Source organism: Pteropus medius, unplaced genomic scaffold (genome assembly GCF_902729225.1).
Source record: "Pteropus medius unplaced genomic scaffold, Ma_sr-lr_union100, whole genome shotgun sequence".
NCBI classification, from domain to species: domain Eukaryota; kingdom Metazoa; phylum Chordata; class Mammalia; order Chiroptera; family Pteropodidae; genus Pteropus; species Pteropus medius.
Genome location: NW_024349519.1, coordinates 2,467,984 through 2,490,472, shown reverse-complemented (window position 1 = coordinate 2,490,472; position 22,489 = coordinate 2,467,984). Strand labels below are relative to the sequence as shown.

The window sequence follows — 22,489 nt, the reverse complement described above, 5'->3', positions numbered from 1 at the left end:
AGACTATTTGATGCTGACAGGAATCTGATGTCCTAAGGGCTTAATGATTAAGGGAGTGGTTGTGCATAACGTGCAAAGGTGGAAGGATAAGGAAAGAAAAGAAGCAAGTGAGTCATGGTGCTATTAAACTAGACAAGTCTAGTTTGAATCAAAGAGAAAGATAAAGAGACAAAGTTATTTTAAAGAAGTGAAGTTTTTGCAGTTACATTTCAGAAAATGATAGCCTGATAATTAATCTGATTAATCTGAATAAATATAAAGGCTAACTTTTCACAGAGCTCTTCATCATGCCAGGCAGTGTATCTGTCTAAGCACAATGATCTTTTCTGTACAGAGACTCTGTTAAGCTCAAAAGAAGCTCCAAGGACACAAGAGGTGGGAACCACGGAGACAGCACGATAAACAGGCATACACGTTCTGCTCAGTCATGCTACTTCAGGGTAAAACTCAGGATGATTTGTCTGAAAAATATCTGTAAGGTTCATTGTATGGATCCTTGATGGAAACAATGGCATTACCATTGCCTAAGACACAGGGGAAAATAGTGAGGATTCTGGACATCCCTAATGAGAGAGGACCCTGAACATTAGACTGGTTTCACTTCTGTCAATCAAAAGCCTGTGGCAGGCTCGGCACTATCCTGGAAAACTTAAGAAAAGTAGGGAGTAAGTGTAAAGCCCGGAATTGCTTTATGCATGTAGGGGTCACAGGAAGCATTCCACACCTAAGACAGCTCAGGATAGATTGCGAAAGGGAACAGAAGGGGTCCTTCCTCAGTGAAAAGAAAGAACAGGGAACTGAAAAACAGGGAGAGAGCCTTACTCTGCTAGCTCGTAGATATTCTGGCCCCTCTTCTTATGAGACACACAATTATTTCTCACATGTTTGATGATGATGACGACGATGATGATGATGATGATGATGACTTCTTTAAGAATATGTCTTCTTAAAAATGAAATGAAATGAAATTCGAGAATACTGTGTGTCTTCGTTCCAATCCCATTATTTAATCATGAGAAAGAACTGGATTTCATTTAAAGTAGCAGTGTAATGACACCAGATTCATGATATGGATCCTAAAGGCCATAGTCTAGTCATTCTCTTTCTCGAACAATTTTGGTAATTTTGATTCGTCCCCTTTAAGATGTTCTTTTTTCATACGTTATCTTGTCTAATGATACTTATCTAACAACTAAATGTCGAGTCAGGAGATGTTAATTATATGCCATGTCTTATTGTCCTAGTTTAATTTGACCTTTTCTTGATGAGATGTTTTCTTTCCTTGAGTATTGGCATTTTGATGCCACCTAGGCAAGCAAGCTATTTTGGGTTGTTCCTTAATGGGGAACTTCTCATATGAAGAGTTTCACTGTGAAAAATCGGTCCGTCATTTCATTTTATAAATTAGCATTTTTGCTGATTTAAACAGGTTCTGCCCAACTATCTAGACAAAGGCACAAAACATGCTTATATTACATGACAGATGACAAGTGCTACCAGTGAAAATAAATATTATTTTAGGTTCTAGATTTATCTCTGTCTTGTCTAACTGAGAGTCATATCTTGTCTAATTGAGAGAATAAACGTTATTTATTCAAGTTTGAATTTATACTGGCTTACCTCACATATACTTTGCAGGGATATTTGTGTGTGGTAGGAAGAGTGAATTATCTATCAAATTCTCTCATTGATTTTTCATTGAATATTTTTTTCTCATTTTATTGTCCTTAGAGAATTGTTGATTCTGTGGTTTGTGTTTTCCCAAGATAAATCTTTAAGTTGTTGGAATAATTACACTTGCACTTGTCTTTTATGACTAAAAAATAATCGACAGTGCTTTTGGAATGTCCATATTTCACATTGCCTAATTAGATTGTTGAAGATGCTCAGTTTTCTGGTCTATGTTTTCTTTTTGTTTGTTTGTTTTGTTTTGAGAGAAGGTCAACAGGGCACAGAAAGCTACTTCTCCGAGGTTATTAGAAAATAAAGAATTTATTGTGAACAGCTCCAGAAAGATTTATACAGATCCTTTTTCAAAAATGTAGTATGTAATCTTGCAGGAAAAAGAGGTCTAAGCAGGGAAAATAGGCATATTAGTTTCTCAGGTAAAATATGTTTGGATGCCTCTTGAATTTATGATTTTAGAATAACTTGGTACCATCATAATTACAGTACCACCATATACTTTTCTACATAGTAATACTCCAGGTTAGCTCAGCAAGATCTGATGTTTACAGATGTTTGCTGATTCCTGTAGCATCTAGAGCAGCTACTGAGTCACTCGTTCATAAATATTTAATAAGCCCTTTCTAGGAGCAAGACACTATGACACTATACAGGAGTCTTTTTTAGATTAAATCCTAGTTAGTCCTAGTTAAGAGACTTAAGCACTACTCTTATAATGTTTATTACATTGTTCAAATATCAGCATACATTTGCAAATCCTATATAAGTAAAACTCAAAAAAAACCTGTGATTAAATCACTCTGTACCACAATTTTATTATAAGCAGTGTTGTGTTCCTCCTATTTTGACAGTAACTTTGCTCATAATAGCAGCTTAATAAATATTGTTGATAGTATGCTGACTGAGTGTAGGTATTAAACAAGTAACCCCTATTCCCCCCCCACTCCCCGAATAATTGATTGCATTATAGCGAGCTTCTTAACTAGTCTCTTCAAATAAATTCTCAGTAGACAGCAAATGAAATGGGCCTAAAATCTGACCCAAAATTCATGTTTTCAGCTTTAGCTAGGTTGACTTTTACTTTGTACATGCATGAGCACAAAACAATTAAATAGTAGAACCCAGGGAGACAGGAAGCAGACAATTTTAACCATAGCTGCTGCTACTGAAGGTTGTGGGTTGTGATGTGTGGGTTGTCTTTATTGTGAAAGACAGGAAGTATCCAGACAGAAGAAAAAAAGGGCATGAACTTCTATAGAGTGCTAACTCTGCGTCAGGCACCATGCCAGTTGCTTATATAAACCATTCTTGGATCTCATAGCAATCTTGAGCTGGAGGCAATTTAGAGTAGAAAGACTGAGTTCAGAGGTAGTTAAGTAACTTACCCAAAGTGTCACAGCTCACACTTGGCAGGTCTTGGACTGCAGCTCAGATCAGTCTGCTCCAAAGATTATGCTTTTTCCACTCTGCTCAGTTGTGTCCATCCTACCTTCTGTGGTAAAGGGGCACCTGCATGGCAAGCTGACTATTTGAGTTAGGCTTTCCTGATTTTAAGAATAAGACTCAGGTCACCACAAGTAATGAAGAATGTGCTATATCTATTCTTTCAGAAATGAGGAAACAGTGTTGTCAACCTCGTAGTCAAGTCTCAGAGAACCCAGGAAAGGCAGAACCATGCGATTCCAGGAAGGCTAGAATGGCATTGGAACCAGGCTTGAGGAGACTGGAATGAGAATCGCATAGATGCCAAGACCATTCTGGAAGCGCAGGTGCTGGTGTTTACGGGCCTTCAGGAAGCCCACCTGCCATTAACGTGACCCACTAACTCTCTGCAGGTTTGCTTCTCTAGGTATCTCTGATTCTCTTTCACTGTCAGCTGGCTTCCCTATCTTTTACTCGTAATCTTTTCTTATATCATCTGTGTGTCCGTTTATTCTGCTTCCTCTCAACTTCAATTTTCTTACGGCTCTTCATGGCCCAGCTCTACTTCGAGGCCTCTTTAACATATTCTGAACAACTCTCACTGTAAACTGCCCTATTCTCTCAGTGTTTCTTAATTCCAACTCTGGGAATCAGACCGCTGGAGCCAACCTTCCTTTGTTTGGAAAGGCTATTCATGCCCAAATACCTCATTGGTTGTAAACCAGCCTGTAGGTTTTGACTGCCCTTGAGTTAGAAATCGAACTGGGTCTAGTCACTCCAAAAGAGCTGTAGGTACACCTTGTTCCTTTAGGTGTGGCTAGGGACTTGACAGGCAGGATGACTGACATGTTGGCAGTGACCGACAATAATGAAAATTGATCTGTCAATATCAGATCAGTGGCAGTAGGGAAAAAAAAAATCACAAAATGGCAGTTGCACAAGATAACAGCTGCGTAGACTCAGTGAGGGAAAGTCAGCACTAGGAAGAAACAGAAAGACTTTTAATAGGAAATTGAGAGTGCTTGGGGCAATGAACTGCCCACCATGAGTCATCAATAAGACATCTGCTGGGAACAGAGAGCTTCTTACAAGGCAATCACTAAAGACCTTCAGGAACATTTTTTTCTTCTGGTTGTGTTTTATGAAAATGTGTACAATCTCATTGAGAGTTGAGATTTTCTCTTACTTTTAGCCTTGGTATAGAATCTGAGAATATGGTATTCGTTATGTATTTTCTCTGTCAATTAAACTTATTTTTTAAAATTATTTTAATTGTATAAATAACATATAATGCATTCTCACTGTGAAAAATTCAAATAGTACAGATAAAACCAAAGTCTGCCTTGACTCCATTTCCCAAATCCTTCTTCCCCAGAGGTAGCCTTTTAGTCCTTTTTCTATGCATAAAGTTCTATTTTATTGTTTTGTATAAATGAACAACCATATTCAGTACATTACAATCTAGAACCATTTAAACCAAAGTACACAGGTAAGGTTTTTCACATCTCAGAAATACCTGCGACCAACTTCCACTCACAGATACTGGATGCCAACAAAGGCTAAACAATTCATCAAGCAGACAATTCAAAGGCCAAAACAATCATTTGGCCAAAGTGTAAAGAGGCACACAGATGATATGGCGCCTTATTCCAGAAGCAGAGACCATCCATGGTTTGGCTTCTGCCTGATTTGGCGCTGTGAACTCTGTAAATAACAGCTGAACTGAATGAGTATAGAGGTCAGGGTCAGGGTCTGTTAAATAGCAGCTGAATTGAATGAGTATAGAGGTCAGGGTCAGCTGATAAAAACGGAAGTTTCCTTACCACAAACAACCATGAAAAGTCACACAGACAGGCGATAATAAAAAAGAGAGAAACTAAACAAACAAACGAAAATTTTGACAGCCCTCCCTCCCTACACAATCGTTATTTTCATTCCAGCCTCATCACCTAAATCTCATCCAGAGAGTTGAATCAAGAATTTAACTCTGCATACAATCTTCACCAATTTGTAATTTTAAACGTCATGAATTTGGAAAACTTAGACAAGAAAATCCTGAATTTCAAAATTCTCTTTTTCTAAAGTACAATCTATTAATTGTATGTAGCAACTTGAAATAAGATCATGAGACTTCTAAAATGATTAGCAATCAGGGCATCAATTAGCAGTATTTATATATTAACATGTGCTTTTAATCTGTAACACCTGTTTTCTTAATCCAAAATCATTCAAGTACAGACTAAACTTGGGCTGTAAACCATATGAAGGCAAGGATTCTGTTGTTCTAGTCTAACATCTCCCCCCCATGCCTCCAACCCATATTCACAGGACACTTACTATAGCTCATATGTGTGCTTACAACAAATGCATATTGACTGTTGAAAACATAAACATGACAAGGCCCCAGGACACAAGGATTAACGAGACAGACAAAATACTTTATAGAACTTTATAGAGTTAACATTGGTATGGCTGGTGAAGACAAAAAATAGCATGCTTAAATACATAACCTAATACATAAAAATCGTTTCAGATAGTAATCAACGAGGGAAAACGTAACAAGCTAAAGGCAGAGAATGACTGAAGGTGAGTGTATTTTAGTTAGGGTGGGCTGGGAAGTCTTTTCTCAGGAGGCATATTTAAGATGAGACATGAATGACGAGAAAGACCCAGTCAGGCCAAGATCCATAGTGCAATTGGAGAAACCAAACAAATCTACATGAAGCGATTAGCAAACTGTTAGGTGTTATACTTAGTATAGGGTGATAATCATGAGAGCATTAATGGTCAGAAGGGCAAAAGTAGTCCTTGAAGTAGGGAAGGAAAAAGATTTTCTTGATCCTCCTAGGGTCCTTGGCTGGATCTGAAAACCAAACTTACAAAGACAGATTTACAGGAGAAAAGCGTACTAATTTATTTAGTATAAGTTTTATGTGACATGGGAGCCTTCACAAGGAAACGAAGGCCTAAAGAAACAGACCTGAGTATTTTTATGCTGGGTTGATGAAGGGTGGACAGTCATGGAGGAATATGATAGGTTAGAGAGTAGGAGGTAAGTGCATAAACTGGGGAACACTTAACAAGGCCTGTTTGTTAGGATTGTTCTGTGTCTCTTTGTCTTCAGAGATAAAGATGTTCCTTTCCTTCAGGTATAGGAAGGGCACGTCTCATGTGAAGGTTTTATGACCTGTTTCAGGGGAGACAGTGGAAGAAATGTCCAACTCCTGCCATTTTTTCAAACTCCTTCAGCTTAAAATAGTCAATATGCTGAAGTGCCATATTTTGGGGTAGCTCATCTTGAACACTATCACTGGTCTCGGTATGTCTTTATCTGGTTTGGGTAGGATTTAGAATGAAGGTTAGGGTGAGGGTTAGGGTTAGAGAAAGGGCAGAGGATTTGGCAGAGCACGGCAGAGGTGAGGCAATGGGGGGAAGCTGGGCATTGACTTTAAGGAAGCGCTTCCAGTCAGGGTCACACAAGGGCGCAGCTGGTTCCTGAGAGGGAGCGCCTCTTTCAGTTTTGTGCACCTCTCACCTCACTTGCCTCACCCTAGTCCCAGCTCTGAGGTTGGGCATGACCTGACTTGGTCAGAAGAGAGTAAGGAGACCCTCCAGACTAAGAAGGAAAAAAGCACCCATGACATCTAGGAGTTAGCCTGGTGCTGACAGCTTGGTCTTGGCGTTGCTCTGAGCTGGCCTGGCACTGACAACTAGGCTTTGGTGTTTTCCTGTTGAAGGAAAACAATTTGGGGGAACATAAACACCAGACAAGGCCACTCTGTGATCCTGATGGATCAAGATAAAAACAAGACCACTTCATAATCATGTCTGAACTTAGACAAAACATGAATCTTGTCCAAAAGACACAATACCAAACATCTTCTCTTCCAGCTCATGAGTGACAGCTGTTCTTTACCAATTATGGCTTTAGTCTCCCTCCACTCTGCCCTCCCAATACCTAACATTTATTAGGATATCAATCATAGAGTTACCTGGCTTCTTGACAGCATCCATTCCACAGCAAAGCCCTGCCTCCTTAAACACTCCCCCAAATTGGCAAACACAAACCTAAGTCTTGTCAGTCTTTCTAACACCTTGGTACTGAGATACCCATGGCTCCCCATGGGGTGTGTTCTCCCTGCTGAGAGTAATCAACTTGGCCTGTGCAGAGCTGTTCCTGGTGGTCTTCACTGGAGGGCACTGACATTGGCAAGAATGCATAACATTGAGGGGTGTAGAGAAATGAGGTTGGGTGGTAGGAATGGGTCAGTTTATGAGGCTGAGCATGTAGGTGGGCTCAGCCTTGAAAGCTAGACTGAGGCTGTAGAAAGGAAACACACTGTCATTTAGGAGCAAAGACTGGCCTGAATGGAAATTACGGCATTGGAAAGTTGATGTGGCTGTGAGCACGATTGATGTGGGGGTAGGGTGGGTGGCCTGGGCTATAGATTGCTTTTAATAGATAGGAAAACTGAGGTAGCAGCTCAGTGACTTCCCACAATTTGCATATGGACTAAAACAGGGCTTCTGGGTCTCTTGTTTTTAACATTAGCAGTAGCTCCTTGTGGCTCACCCGACTCCTACCCTAACCACATTTCATATTACCAGAAAATTAAAACCACTTCTTGGCTTTTCAAAAACATCACCTAATATGGAAATTTCAATGAAGAATTTAATAAAAAGAACAATTTATTAAACTTAATTTTATCATCCATTAAGCGAGCTGAAAAGGAAACGTCTTTGCCAACTGCTCGATTCTCAGTCTTGTTTTTCCAGAGACTGGAATTCCTTTGCCTATCACAACTTTCGGGAGATCACAGCTGTGTGGCAACTCAACTGAGAAAGCTCCAGGGCTTCCTTCAAACTTAGCCCTCTTTCATTTCTGCATCCTTCCACCACAGGCATTATTGACACTCAGAGAGGCCAAGAGGAAAGAGATGGCTAAGAAAACCTGACTCCTGGTGGAAATGCATCCCAATAAATAGAATTGGTCCATATTGGGCTTTTAAGCTGGAATTTCCAAAAAGAGGCCCGATTTCAAAGGAAGATAGATATTCCAGGACTAGGTCACAGAGAAAGACTGCTCAGCCTTGGAAAGGACAATGTGTGGGCCTGTGTCCCAGGATCTAAGGCAGAAACTTGTCATTTCTTTTCTTTGTGTAAGTCTGCGTGATGTCAACTCTTCCTTTATTCTTGGGTTATTATGTGTGTTTCCTTGTTTTTCTAGGCTGTCAGATCCCGGAGGGCAGGATGCACTGCTGATTCACGTCTGTATTCTCCACAGAGTTAGCTAGTGCTTATGGCCAAATAGGTTCTCGGTCATTGGCTGACTTTGAATGTGAAATGCACTGAAGATGCATTTCAAAAATAGTTGGCTTTCTCTGATGAGAGTGTTGCTAGCTGGGAAGGTGCTATAGGGTAACTTCTCAGCAGGATTTGAATTTTGAGTGCCACGGAAAGAGCAGAATGATTAGAAGCTAGGTGCATTTCACTAGGATATACTCTGTTATCTTTGTTTTACATTTAAATGAAACATTTAGGTCTACGTAAATTTGGATGACACATTAAGGGCAATTTCCTCAGCGTGATTCAGGTTGCTGATTAGAAAACTGAAGCCTCCTGGAGTATTCTGTTTGTGTTACTGATTGGTTAAGGGCTGTTTACATCATGGGGTGAGTTCATTTTCCCCTTGGAAAACTGAAGAGCAGTGCCTTTAAGGTATAGCCAAAGCAAACACTTTCTTTAAAAAGTCCGATCTCCTGGGCTGAAGCTCTCGAGCTCTCTCTAACTGCACAGGAAACAAAGAAATGTCAGCTGCACAGTAGAGTGACTATTTAACCTCTGGCAAAAGAAGTCTGACCTTTGTCCTCAGCTTCTACGAGGCAATCCCTAGTGTTTTTCTTCTTTTCGGGGCAGTGGATACTCTAACAATGGGATTTAGGGTGAGGATTGGCCACACCAAAAGGATCTACCACATGACTTAAGGCAGGCGCTTCGGTGGCCTGGAGACGGAATCAACCACATGGGCAATTGATCAATCAATTATGTCTGTGTAATAGAGCTTCAATAAAAACCAAACAGAGGCTTGGGCGAGCTTCCCTGGCAATATTCTGGATGTATTGTCACGCACTGATGTCACGCATTGATGTTGGTCAATTATCCTGACTCTCCAGGGGGAAAACAAACAGAAACTCTGCATTTGGAGCCCTCTAGGACTCTGTCTCTTCTTTTGCCTGATCTTAATCTGTATACTTTCCCTGGAACAAACCCTAACTATGAACATTCCCGCTTTCATTTGAGTTCTATGAGTCTTTCTAGAGATTACCAAGCCTGAGGGGGATTTTGTGACCCTATCAACTTGCGGTTAGTGTCAGAAGTGAGGACAGTCTTGGAAACTTTGTCCTCTGACTTTGCAGTTGGCCCTCAGTTCCTCGCATGCACCTTTCTCAGACCCCAGGCCCTGGGAATAAGAAACTAGTTTGCTCTTAGGGGAGGATCTATACTGAGATTGGGAGTACCCCAGTTCAGAGTGCCCGTGGTGGGGGACAGCGGGCAATGTTCTCCATCTCCCCCTGCAACTCTCCCCAAGTCTATAACGGTATAAGTTTACCAGCCAACTAAACATACTAAAAGAAAATGCTTTAATGGAGTCTAAGGCACCTGAGCACAAAGTAGAGGAAAGAGCAGTGAACTAGAAAACACCAGACCAAAGTTCTAGCTCAGGCTTAAACTCTAGAAACCTCTCTGAGTCTGTACAGCCCAGTCTCCTGGACTTCAGTTTTCCCACCTGTAAAATGGGAAGCATAGTCCCTAGCTTTATCACTTTAAAAGGTTATTAGAAGAAACAACTGAAATAATGCATGTGAAAAGGTTTAGAAATAATGCGTGTGAAATAATGCATGTGAAAAGGTTTGGAAACCTGTGACTTGATATTTATAGAAACAGACAATATTAATATTGTCATCTTATTCCCAGCCATTTTATAGACGAGACCCAAGGCCCAGAAGTGACAAATATCATAAGTTAATAGAACTGGGAATCCATGTCTCCCATGTTTTCCATGGTGGTGACTTTTTAATAAAACTTCATGCAAGAGCATTCCTTGTCCAGAAGGCAGGCTTTTGATGACCTCAACTGTTTAGAGCAAGCAGGAAAGTGTCTCTGAACCTAAAACGGCTATCGTAAATATCACTTTTCAATGGAACCCTCCAACCACACAGACTGGAAGTTAATCGAAAATTAAGCCTATTGACTTAACAGTTTATTATTTATCAGATTAGAAGCTACAGAATAGGTGAGGTAAAATAGCTAGAGGTAAAGTAGCTAGAGGCTAATAAACAGATGTGATATCTGAGAAAATAATAGTGGCAACAATCTCAGTTAGGGGTAAAACAACACAACATAACTTGTTCTCATTGTTAATCCCTGTAATGATGTGCCTGAGCATTAAAAGAAATTAAATTATGTTCAGTTTGCTCTGAAGCAAGGCAAAGGAAGGAAGTAAAAAAATATTGAAAAGATAGAGACATGGTCATCATTTTGTGTAGATGATATAATTGCATAGAGAGAAAACTTGAAGGAATCAACCGAAAAACTATTAAAATAATAAATTAATCTCAGTTTCCTCATGGTTGTTGTGAAGATTAGCACTTGCACATGGCCCTGATCATAGTAGGTCCCTGACAGGTTGTGGAGAATAAATATAAGCTTTATATCCAAAACTCCAGAGCTTTCCAGTACAATAGAACTCACCAATTAGTAATAGAAAAAAAAAATTACTACATTTGTAATAGCAATAACAAGCCCCAAATCGAAAATCCCATGAAAGAAAAATATGTGTAGCAACTATATGAGGAAAATTATAAAATTACAGAGAGAAAAATGATTTGAATAAATGGAAAAATGTGCTAAGATACTGAATGTCAAAACAGGATATTGTAGAGATGTCACTTTTTTCCCAAATTAACTTAAATCCTTAGAGTTATTCCAGGCAAACTATCTACCCTACTATTTTTGGAACTTGGCAAGATATCTTAAAATTTCATCTGGAATCATAACAAGCAAGTATGTTGAAGAATATTTGTGAAAGGGAAAGAAAGGTAGGGATGATTCTAACGTATGGAGTATATTATATAGTGTAGGGGAGGAAAAATTTCCCTCTACTCTCTTGGTTTCTGTGGTTGGGCTTGAGGAAAAAATATATATATATAAATTTTACTTACTATTTTTATGTGCACATTGGAGTCCTCATAAGGAGAATGGAGACCAAAAGAAGTTAGGACAGAGGGCTTATATACTTAAAAAAACAAACCAAACAAACAAAGAAACGAGAAGTTTGTGAAGAAATGACAAGACAAAGGGGTTTGGCCCAGGAAAAATGGAAAAGTGACTAAGAAATATATGGGGAAAACTAATGAGAGATAAGGGTTATTTTAGTTTGCACTCATCTATTTGGTGTTGACTTCTAGTCTCTGACTATAAGAATATTCTTCTCTTCCTGGCTCAGGAAGGGCACCCTTCCCTTGGGAAATTTTATGACTTACTTTTAGGTAGAAAGGAGGAGGTCAGAGAGCCCTTCCTGCATCTGCTCTTTCTCAAGTGCCTTCAGCTCAAAATAATCAATATGCTAAAATGGCATATTTTGGGGTGGCATGCTCTGAATCCCTTCAATAGCTATAATAATTAAACCAATATGGGATGGATGCAAGCCTAGTCCGATCAATGGAACAGACAGCTCAAAAACAAATCACGGGATTTATTTTGCTAAAAAGGAGATATCTCCCATCAATGGGGTAAAATGTTACTCAGTAAGTGGTGCTAGGAAAAATGGTCAATTATTTATGGGGGAATCTATTTAAATTCTTTATATATAGCAAAATAAATTCTACACAAATTAATTGAATTCGACTTATAAATTATCTTGCTTCTTCATTCACTGAGAAAACTGAAGCAATTTTCAGACACCCACCACCCCCTCTATTCACCAACCATCATTCCTGCCCCTATACTCAGCTTTCCCTCTATTTTAGACAAACTATCCTTCCTCCTATCTAAAGCCAATTTCTTCACTGGAGGCCTAGAGCAGCTCTGTCCAACAGAAATGTAATGCAAGCCACATATGTAATTAAAATTTTTCTAGTACCTATATTGAAAAGGTTAGAATAGCTGAAAATAAATTTAATAATATCTTTTATTTAATTGAATATATTCAAACTATCATTTCAATATGTAATCAACATAAAAATTATTCAGAATTATCTAAAATCTCACTTGTTACCCATTCCACTGCGACATTGTGGTCCGAGCCATCATCGCATCGCACCAGGATTACTGTAATAGCCTCTCGACAGGTCACTCTGCTTCTACCCCCATCTCCTTAAAGTATATGTATCCCACAGAGGATATGATACATTCCAAGAACCTCAATGAGTGCCTGAAATCTCATATAGTACCAAACCCTATAAATATTATGTTTTTTCCTATTATTACATACATATAAGTTTTAATTCAGAATTAGACAATTTCATGGATAGAAGATTCGTTCTTATCATAGATCTCAACAACCTTAACATACATATTTTTTTTCTTAAGTCAAGAACTTTTACCTTTGCACTTAAAGTAAACACTTTACAGCTCCCTTTGGCATATCCGAATTGCCAGCATCACTACTCTTGTGATTTGGGACCATTATTAAGTAAAATCAGGGTTATTTGAACACAAACACTGTGATACTGTGACAGTTGATCCGATAACCAAGACAGCTGCTAACTGACAGACAGGCAGGGAGCGTATACAGTGTGGATACGCTGGACAAAGGGATGATTCACATCCTGGGCGAGACAGAATGAGAAAGCAGATTTCATCATGCTATTCAAAACAGCTCACAATTTAACAGTTATAAATTATTTATTTCTGGAACTTTCCATTTAATACTTTCAGACCACAACTGACCACGGGTAGCTGAAACCTTGGGAAGGGAAACTGCTGATAAATGGGAAACTACTGCATTTTCAACAGATCATCCTGAGTGATCTCGTCAAACCTAAGTTAGATCACAAACCTTCTAATGATGGCCATTTTTTTTTTTTTTAAGAGTAAATGTCGGAGTCCTTCCAATGTCACACGAGATCCCCCAACCTCTCTAACCACATCTCTGACCACTCTCCCGCTTGCTCACTCCACTCCAACCACAGCGGACTCCATGCTGCACATCTGAGCATGCCAGGTATCCTCTGGCCTCAGAGCTTTCGCACATGCTGTCTGTTTTGCTTAGAATGTTCTTCCCCCAAATATCTGCCTGCCTTACTCTCTCATTTCCTTTAAGCATCTTCTTCAAATGTCATCTCTTCAAATGAGTTCTACTCTGATCACCTTGTTTATAATTGCAACAAGCGCCCACCTCTCAGCCCCTATCCTGGCACCGCTGACCTCCATAATCAGGCTCTTATTACCTTCTAATACGTCATCTAACATACTTATGAATTCTGGTTTTTTTCCTCCGTCCTCTATTAGTAAGCTCCATGAGGGCAAGAAATATTGTCTGTTTTGTTTTATATATGTATAAAACAATGTATACCTAGAACAATGTCTCACATATTAGATGCTCAATATTTGTTAAGTAAATGAATGATTAATTAAATGAATGAGAAATATATGAGGAACTACTTTCTAGATATAGAAAAGATAAAAAGGAATCACAACCAAGAGAATTCTACATTTTACTATGTACAAATTTAAAACGTTATTATGTGTAACAAAACACAAAAATAGACTACTATATTATATATTTTAGATAACCGCAGGTCTCTCCCAAAGTAAGAGATTTTTAAAATTTTAGAGTAAATGAGTACTCATAATAAAAATTCAAGTTTTAATTCATTTTTTCCCACGCTGGGGAAAAAAAGTTGAGGTTATTATATGATTATATGCCCTTTTGCTGAAGGCTGCCTACATAGCTCTACATTTTCTCCACAGTATTGATATAAATTAGGATTTACTTATGGGACTTTTACCCACTAGCAATTTTCTGTCCATGCTTGTTATTCCTAATAGCTCCACGATTCAAATTTTTATTTTAAGAACTATTTTAAGCAAGTGAAATCTAAAAAATTAGGAAAGACATTTTTAGCTATCACTGGAATTTAAAATAAGTTTTTTTTAAAAAAAATGCACATGGAATTATCTTAATGATATTAAATGGCTTTTCTATAAATACTCTTCGAAGGAACTTATATAAAAAGCTTTTAGGTAATTAAGGCCAATGTTTGACATTGTTTTTCAATCAGGAAGGGTTTGGATTGAAGCTGAGAAGAGACTAAGGAGAATTCCGACTGATGTTCCTGTGTTCTTCCCTGTGCTGGGTCCCACCCACAGATGGAGGAGACTTTCTAGCCCACCCTTACTGTGCAGGTGAGAAAATCAAAACTGGAGAGTTAAGTAAGTTCCATTTGCCAGACAATTTCAACATCTGGGCCCTCTCAGTTTTGATTTATGATTTCTTAAAAAAATTTTTTTCCCTGTGTGAGTTGAGAGATTCCTGGTTCTTCGTACACTGAGTAATTTCGGATTGTATACTGAACATTTTGAATGTTACGCTATGGGACTCTGGGTCTTTTCTAAGTCCTACGGATGATGTTGATATTTTTGTTTCAGCAGACAACTGAGCCAAATGGTTAAGGCTGCAAGTTCTGTTGGTTGTGGTTTCTCAATCTGTTCTCTTTCAGAGCCTTTTCTGTGCTTTTAGACATGTCGTGTGGAGGCACCACGTAATGGCCACTCTGGGGTCAGGATAGAGGTCTGTCCCTTAGTTTTGGTGTTAAGGATTGGATCCACATTCAGAGGTGAGCCTAGGAGTCCATAAGGAAATTTTATAGGGTTATATTTCAAAATTCTTCTCTTTGCAATGTCCCTGCTACTTTTAGGTGCCCTGGGATTTCCACTTTCAGTACTGGGGCTTTAGTTACTCTGTCCTTCGTGTACTTCCAAGGATGGCATCTGCATTTGGTACAGATGGGAGGGAGTGGGAGGAGAGAAAGAGGAAAGAAACAATAGAGGTTTGTTCTCTTCTTGAGACTTCAGTTTCTTCTGTTGGAGAGAAAGTTTCCTCTTCTTCAGAGTTTTCAATCCCTGTCCCTGTCACCGCTGCAGGATTGCTAGGAGAATGGGGAGCAAGAAAATGAAGAAAAAGGAAAACAACGAAGAGTTTATCTACTTTCTCTGAGGATCAGAAGTCCGCTTGCTGCTCTTTAAGCAGAGCAGAAGGCTTCTAGAGCTCTCTCTGTTTATGCCCTTCGACGTTGTGGCTTGCCTGAGTCAAAGGAGAAAAGGAGAAAACAGAGTTAAAACAGCAAACTGATGGCCCGTTTGGTGGGACTTTGATTCCTGATCTTCTTTCCTGATCCTCCTGCTCCTGTTTACTTTTCAGTCATCAGCTCGCTGCACCGTGCATTCTGTCCAGATTCTATAACTGAATTTAGTGGAGACACAGGATGGTTTATGCTTATTTCACCGTATCTAGACTAGAATAAAACATTTCCATTATAAAACTACAAATTAGAAAAATCACTTAATCGAAAAATAGTTAAGAAAGAACATTGGAAATTCAGCACTATAATAGAACTACTGTGCACATTTGGCATATGCAACCTTCCAGATATTTCCTATGCATATACGTTAGTTTTAATACATAAAATGGAATTGGTATAGATATGTGATTAAGCAGGAATCTTGCCTAGTTTGAATTTTATCTCTCTAGCATTTATAACCTGTGACCTCTTGAGCAAACTACTAAATCTCTCATTATAAAATAATCATGAATAAACATCAGTCAAATGGGAATGACAATACCTGTCTACCTCACAGGTTGTGAGGGTTAAATTAGTTAATATCTGTAAAGCAGTCAGAAAACTGCTTGACACATAAGTGCTATAAAAGTGTGCATGTTATTATGTGTAGTCTCTTTTAATTAAAATAAGATCACCCTCTAATTCAACTCAACTAATACACATCGAATGTCTGCTTTGTTGCTATGATTAAAAAGCCCTGGGCACTATGGATTGGTGAGATCTACCTTCGCTAATGGCAGTAGTAGTTTATGTTCACGGAAACAATCATATGCTGGCCTATGATTATCGGTTTAGATGTCCACCTTGGCAGGATTTAAACGGGCAAGGACCTGGAAAGAGATTCAGAATCCTCCTCCACCCCCAGCTGCATTCCCTGTTAGCTAATCCTATGTGCAGGAAAAGGCCACTGAAAATGGGTTGGAGGAAGCTCAGCAGTGAGAATTGGGGATGCTGTGGAAGTCACATACCATTCTTTAATTCTGGATCATAGAAACTGGTGTGCAGGTGTAACTGACCTTGCTGAATACACAGGGGTTAGCTGTGCAGCTCACTTTTTCCAGTTGTCTTTCAAAAAAAGTCCATTTTTCTCTCCTTCGACCAGAGGATAGGATGTTGTTGGGGTTCAGTACGTGCTACCTCAAAATATGGCACCTTGGCATACTGAATATTTCAAGCTGAAGGAATTTTAGAAACAACAGGTGCTGCAGGAGAGGCTCTCTGACCTCCCCCTTCTCCTCTGAAGCAAGTTGTAAGAACCTCTTGTGATAAGTGTCCCCCCATGCTCAGGAAGGTGGAGGGAATGCGAAAGAACAGGTCTCGCTAAGTTTACTACCCCTAGCTCTTACCCTTTTGTCCTATCTCATTTTTTCCATGACTTTCTACTCTTCATTAAATATAGTAGAAAAACGCTCAAGCTAACCTTTTCTTCAGATCTTCATTTCCTTGTGAAAGTTCCCGTGTCATGTAAAACTCATATTAAACAAATTTGTATGTTTTTCTCCTGTTAATCCGTCTTTATCAGTTCGATTTTCAGGCTAAACCAGAGACCTAAGAGGGTCAAGGAAAAGTTATTCCTCCTCTAAAATATTAAAAGGAGTTCTAATTGTAGTTTTTGAAAAATTCTTTAGTACAAGGCTATTTGGATTGGTGAGTTTCTAGTTTTTGAGCTTTAGTGGCTCCTGAGGGCAATTTTTATTTCAGCATTGTGCAGTCATTAATGTTCAGATCAATGAAGCAAAGTCAATAAGAAAATACTAAGGAAAATTATCCAATATGATCATCTAAAAGGCATACATATATTATATATATGCATGTGTACATATACATCATAATAAATAATAGATATAATAATAAAATACATTTTTAAATATGTTTTTAAAGTATTAATGTATAAGAATTTTGTCTTAGCAATTTGGAAATTTTGTTTATGTGGTATGAACTATTAATTTACTCATGGTTCCAGAAAAATAAGATTCTACTGTACTGATAATAATTATTTCTATTGGTAATATAAAAAAAAATGTTTGCTTTAAAAATATTAATGCTATCATTTAAAGTTTACGATGTGTATTTTTCTTAAAAGTAATTCACATTATCCTAAATCTTAATATATTAAGACATTTTAAACCAAGCATATTTCGAAATGCTCTATATTGAATAAGCTCATTTTTTGTCTTTTTAAATAGTTCCCATACACTAAGCATTATAGGAGATATGTTAGATAAATTCTAGGAAACTAAGCATGATTCTTAAACTTGACTGTTTTATCTCATTCTATGCTTTTTCCCTCTGGTAAAACTTTTTTAGTAATTTCTCCCCAATAATAATGTAAATGGCTAGCACTTATTGAATAATACCATATTCCCAGCAATGTGCTGTGCTTCACACACATTTCATTTAATCCTTACCACAGTCTTACCCATTAGGCTCTCTTGTTATCTCTTTCTACTGAATGAGAAAACAGAAACTTAAAAATGTTAAGTACTTTGCCCAGACCTCACAACAGGTCAATGACACACAATGTTTCAAACCCAGGTCTGCTGGAAGCCAAGACCCCAGTACATTACTGACTATGATGCAGAAATAAATAGCCCATAGAAATGTGTAGGAGAGATGTTGTTCAGTATCTCCTGAGACAACTTCCTACTCCTACATTTATTCCTTCCATCCCCATCTATCTCCCCTACTTGATTTATATAAGGGAGTATTTCTCCAGGCAAAGAACACTTTCTTCTGACCTATAAGAGAAAAAGAACGGAAAAACAGCTCATGTTTTCCTTTGGGTTGGCAGATATTTTCCAACAACCTTTATCTGCAGTTTTAACAACAAAAAAAAATGTGGCAAACACTGAGCTATGTCCATCTGGCACGACCTCTCAGAAAACCATGTCTCCATTTCTACCCTTTAAAGCAATTCCTCTTTTGTGTGGATGCTGGCGTCATGCAAAACTGGGGTATCTTTGACACTGTCACTTTACAGATATACCGTATTTTTCCAGCTGCTAATCTTAGATGTGGAAATAATGATCTTGAGCTTCATTTCCCCCTCTATTAGAACTGAACCCTGTAATTTTGCTCGTCAGATTTGCAAATGAAGGTTATCTTATACTGTTTAGCTTGGTTAAACGTTATCACCGTGGGTGGTTATGCACCTCCTGTCATGCTGATGAGAAGCCTGCCTTCCTGACTGTGTTCACCGAGGCCTCCTGCTGAAGGAGAGACTGTGCAAAAGGCACTGGAAATCAATGGGACGAAGACAGCAGGAATCAGAGCACTCAGCTTACAATGTCTCCACTTCCGTGTGGTCCTTATTATGGTGCTGTACAGATTACAAAGCACTTTCACAAATATTATCTTATTTAGCTTAATAAGCACAACCATCCTGTGAAATAGATTTTATTACCCTCATTTTCTACGCTAGGAAACCGGGCTCTATTAAGGGGGAAATATTTGATTTAAATGCGGTTTTCCAACTGGAAATCCAGTGTAATTTCAACAGGCCGGAGCTCACCATGTATGAAGGATTGTGATGGAAACAGGTGTTAGGTGCCTCAGACATTCCTGTGTTCCTTCCTCCACCCCCTGACTTGTTGCTCCTCTAATCTCAGCTCTTTTACACCCCTCATTCTTTGTGCTACTGCTCGCACACATCAGCCACATTCAGGCCTCAGCTCCTGCAATTCTCCTCCCCAGATAGCAACACGGGTCATTCACTCACTTCCTTCAGGTGTCTGCTCAAATATTACCTCATCAGAGAGATCATCCCTGGAAACCCTAGGGACACTAGTGGTTCCCTCTCTCCTTTAGCACCATGCACCAAGGATGGGGCGAAGTGCTCTCAGGCACAGACCGACGATAAGAAAGCAGACTAAAACTCAGTCTGCTTTTTATGATCACCACACACCAGCAATTCTAAACGACATTGGCGATGGAATACCTTTCTGAGAAAAAAACAAAAACAAACTAAGTTCTAAGCGATTGCTGTGATTTCTTTTGAGTTATAAAAATCTGTATGTTGACTTGAAATGAGTACATTATTACTTATTCTTTAACAAACATGGTGTTCTACTTGGAAGTTAACTAAGAGAACTCTAAGCTACACAGTTGGCCCCTGACACGAGTAGACAGAGCTATACAGGTTTGTTTGTAAGTACTACAGCAGTTCAGAGTCGTTTGAGCTTGCTTTGGGTGTAGTCGGCAATGCCAACCCTTGTGGTATAGACATATCCCCATGTAAAGATCAACTATGGGCAGCGATAAACTGACAAATTTAGCTACCATAGCCCCTCTTATCTGAGGGTTTGCATTCCATGGTTTGGCTTTCTGCAGTTTCAGTTATTCATGGTCAACTGTGGTCTGAAAATATTAAACGGAAAATTCAAAAATTAAATTGCATGCCTCTCTGGGTAACGAGATAAAGTCTCGTGCCATCCTGCTTTGTCCCACTCGAGATGTGAATTATCCCTTTGTCCAGTGTGTCCATGCTATGTACACTCTTCACCCAGCAGTCACTTAGCAGCCTTCTGGATTATCAGATCAGCTGTTGAGGTATTACAGTCCTTGTGTTCAAGTAACATTTCTAAAACTTTTATATTTTATATTGTTTAATCGTTCTATTTTATTAGTAGTTATTGTTGTTAATCTCTTACTGAGACTAATTTATAAATTCGACTTTATCATAGGTATGTATGATAAAAGTATATACAGAGTTCAGTACTATTCTCAGTTTCAGGAATCCACTGGAGATCTTGGAACGTGTTTTCCATGGATAAGGGAGACTACCATGTATATTCTATTGAACATAAGTATGCAAAAAAGACCCATTTCGATGAAGCCATTGACAAATTTGCAGAAGCTAGGCTTGAAAACAGAAGCCATAAATTTATTCATGTGATAGACTGATATTTCCTCTTTTTCTAAAAAATACACAAATACATTTAAAAATTTTAATCTACTTTTTCCTTTATAATCTTTTAGTTACTTATCTTTCATTATTTTATATATTTTTTATTGACAAGATTATAAATATGAAGTTCAACAAGACAAAAATTTTTCACTGTCCACTTTTTTTTTCTGGCCGTTAGTAACATGCATTTTGTTTTAGTTATCTATTGCTGCACAACAACATTACCACAAACTTAGCAGCCTACAGGAACTCATGTTTATTACCTCAAGTGTTTGTAGGTCAGGAATGAGGGCATGGCTGGGCTGGGCTCTCTGCTTCAGGGTCTCACAAGGCTGCAATCAAGGTATCAACTGACTTTAGTCTGAGGAAGAATCCATGCTCAGGTGTTTATTGGCAGGAATCAGTTCCTCATGGAATGTTGGACAGAGGGCCTCATTCTCTTACTAGATGTTGGCCAGAGGCTGTCCTTAGCTTCTTATCACATGGGCCTTCCCAACAAGCAACCTCCAAGCAAGATGGGTAACATAATCACATCCCATTACCTTGCCTTAGTCTATTGGTTAGAAGCAAGTCACAGGCTCTGCCCTCGCTCAGGTGGAGAGGAGGGGATTACACAAGGCATGAACAGCAGAAGATGGGCACCATGAGGGTCCCTTTGGGGTCTGTCTGTTACATGTTTTATTTCATGATTATTAAATATAACTTTTCACGTAATAATTTTGCCACATAAAGGAGGAAATTTAAAAAATGATCTGCTCAGGGTATCAAATATACTAGATACACCAGTGCCCGTGACCCTCCTTGATTTTCTTCATAGCACTTACCTGATTTAGTGTCTATTTTCATTGTATTATGTAACATTTCTATTATTTATATTATTTTATTAATATATAACAAATAATATATATTTAATTAATACATTTTCTATAATTTACATATTATATTATTTTATATTTATTGTCTATTTCATTTGTTCCATATTTATTTATTTATTTATTGTTATCTTCCCTTTACAACCTTCTTGAGAGCAGAATTTTTCTGTTGTGTTCACTATTTTCAGCACCTAGAGCACCAGCTGGTACATAGTAGGGACTCGGTAAATATTTGATGGATAAAATGTGTATGATCTTCAGAAGCGTTCATTTAGGAAAACAGTAATCTCTCCAAGTGTTTTTCAGTCTCATAGATTTTTCGGTTAACTTTTATCACTGTGGTTTATATGTGCCTGATTTAAAATAAAAACAGTAGAAGGCTTTGATGAAGAAGAGCAATCCTCCCAACACCCTATGTGCTTCCCAGAATCGACCACCCCAAGCCTTTTCCTTCTTGTCCCTAGCTTTTACCTCCTCATTTCTTTGTATTTCTAACCCTGTACTTTGTCAATGTGATTTGATTCTAAAATGGCTGAATAGAAAGTAAGATTTTGGTCAACGGTGCAAGATTTTCTGTTTCAGTAATACCAAGTGGCCGTTCATTGTAACAGATCTGCCTTCTAGCTGTGCTGCTTCCAGAACTTTGTATTTAGTGGCAAGAATTCCACACTTCTCAGGGAGATGAGATGAAATTGACTTTCTGGAACTTTTTCAATGGATAAGAATGGGGTTAAAGAAGAAATCCAGAGGCCGACTGGGAGTTATAGTTTAAGTGTGTGGATAAATCCTTCAGATGCAAAGAAAGACAGAAAACTTTGCAGGAAGACAGAATTTAGAACAAACAAAGGACCTTTGTCCTTGGAGAAGGCTGCTGCTTTGACCATAATCCCAGATATTATAAAAAAACAAACAAATAAATAAAAATAAATCCCACAAAACTCCTGTTGACAGCAAAAGGTCAGGATTTCATTTTGGCAAGAGAGAAAGATTTGGATTGAGACCTGAAAGAGCTATGCTATGTGACCTTGGCCAAATGAAAGAGAATCATAGGCATATTTTAAAAGCCACCGTTATCTGGGCTTTCTGTTATATTCAGCCAAACTTATCCCTTAACTAATATAGGTTCAAAAGCATCTGCTACCTTTGGATTATATCAAGTCTTCGGATACCACAGGAATTATCTACTGGGCTGCACTCTCTCTAATCTCAAAGAAAATTATCCCAGATCATGAGTGTTGCAAAAATACCAGACTATTTGA

The 22,489-nt window shown here is 38.5% G+C and overlaps 1 protein-coding gene across 10 annotated transcripts in view; it reads left to right on the top strand.

The window, feature by feature from the left end:
- PCED1B (PC-esterase domain containing 1B) overlaps positions 1 to 22,489 on the top strand; it is a 193,269-nt gene that overhangs the window by 129,125 nt on the left and 41,655 nt on the right. For 2 of the 10 annotated variants that reach the window (XR_005657175.1, XR_005657174.1), the window contains 3 exons: positions 14,394 to 14,517; positions 14,832 to 14,948; positions 15,256 to 16,052. The exons of 1 other annotated variant lie outside the window; for it this stretch is intronic. The gene's annotated coding sequence lies outside the window, so the exon portion shown is untranslated. Of the gene's footprint in view, positions 1 to 3,296; positions 3,456 to 5,641; positions 5,695 to 13,201; positions 13,334 to 14,393; positions 14,518 to 14,831; positions 14,949 to 15,255; positions 16,053 to 22,489 lie in introns of those variants that run through there. 7 more of the 10 variants (XR_005657176.1, XR_005657178.1, XR_005657179.1 and 4 more) reach the window with 7 other exon arrangements.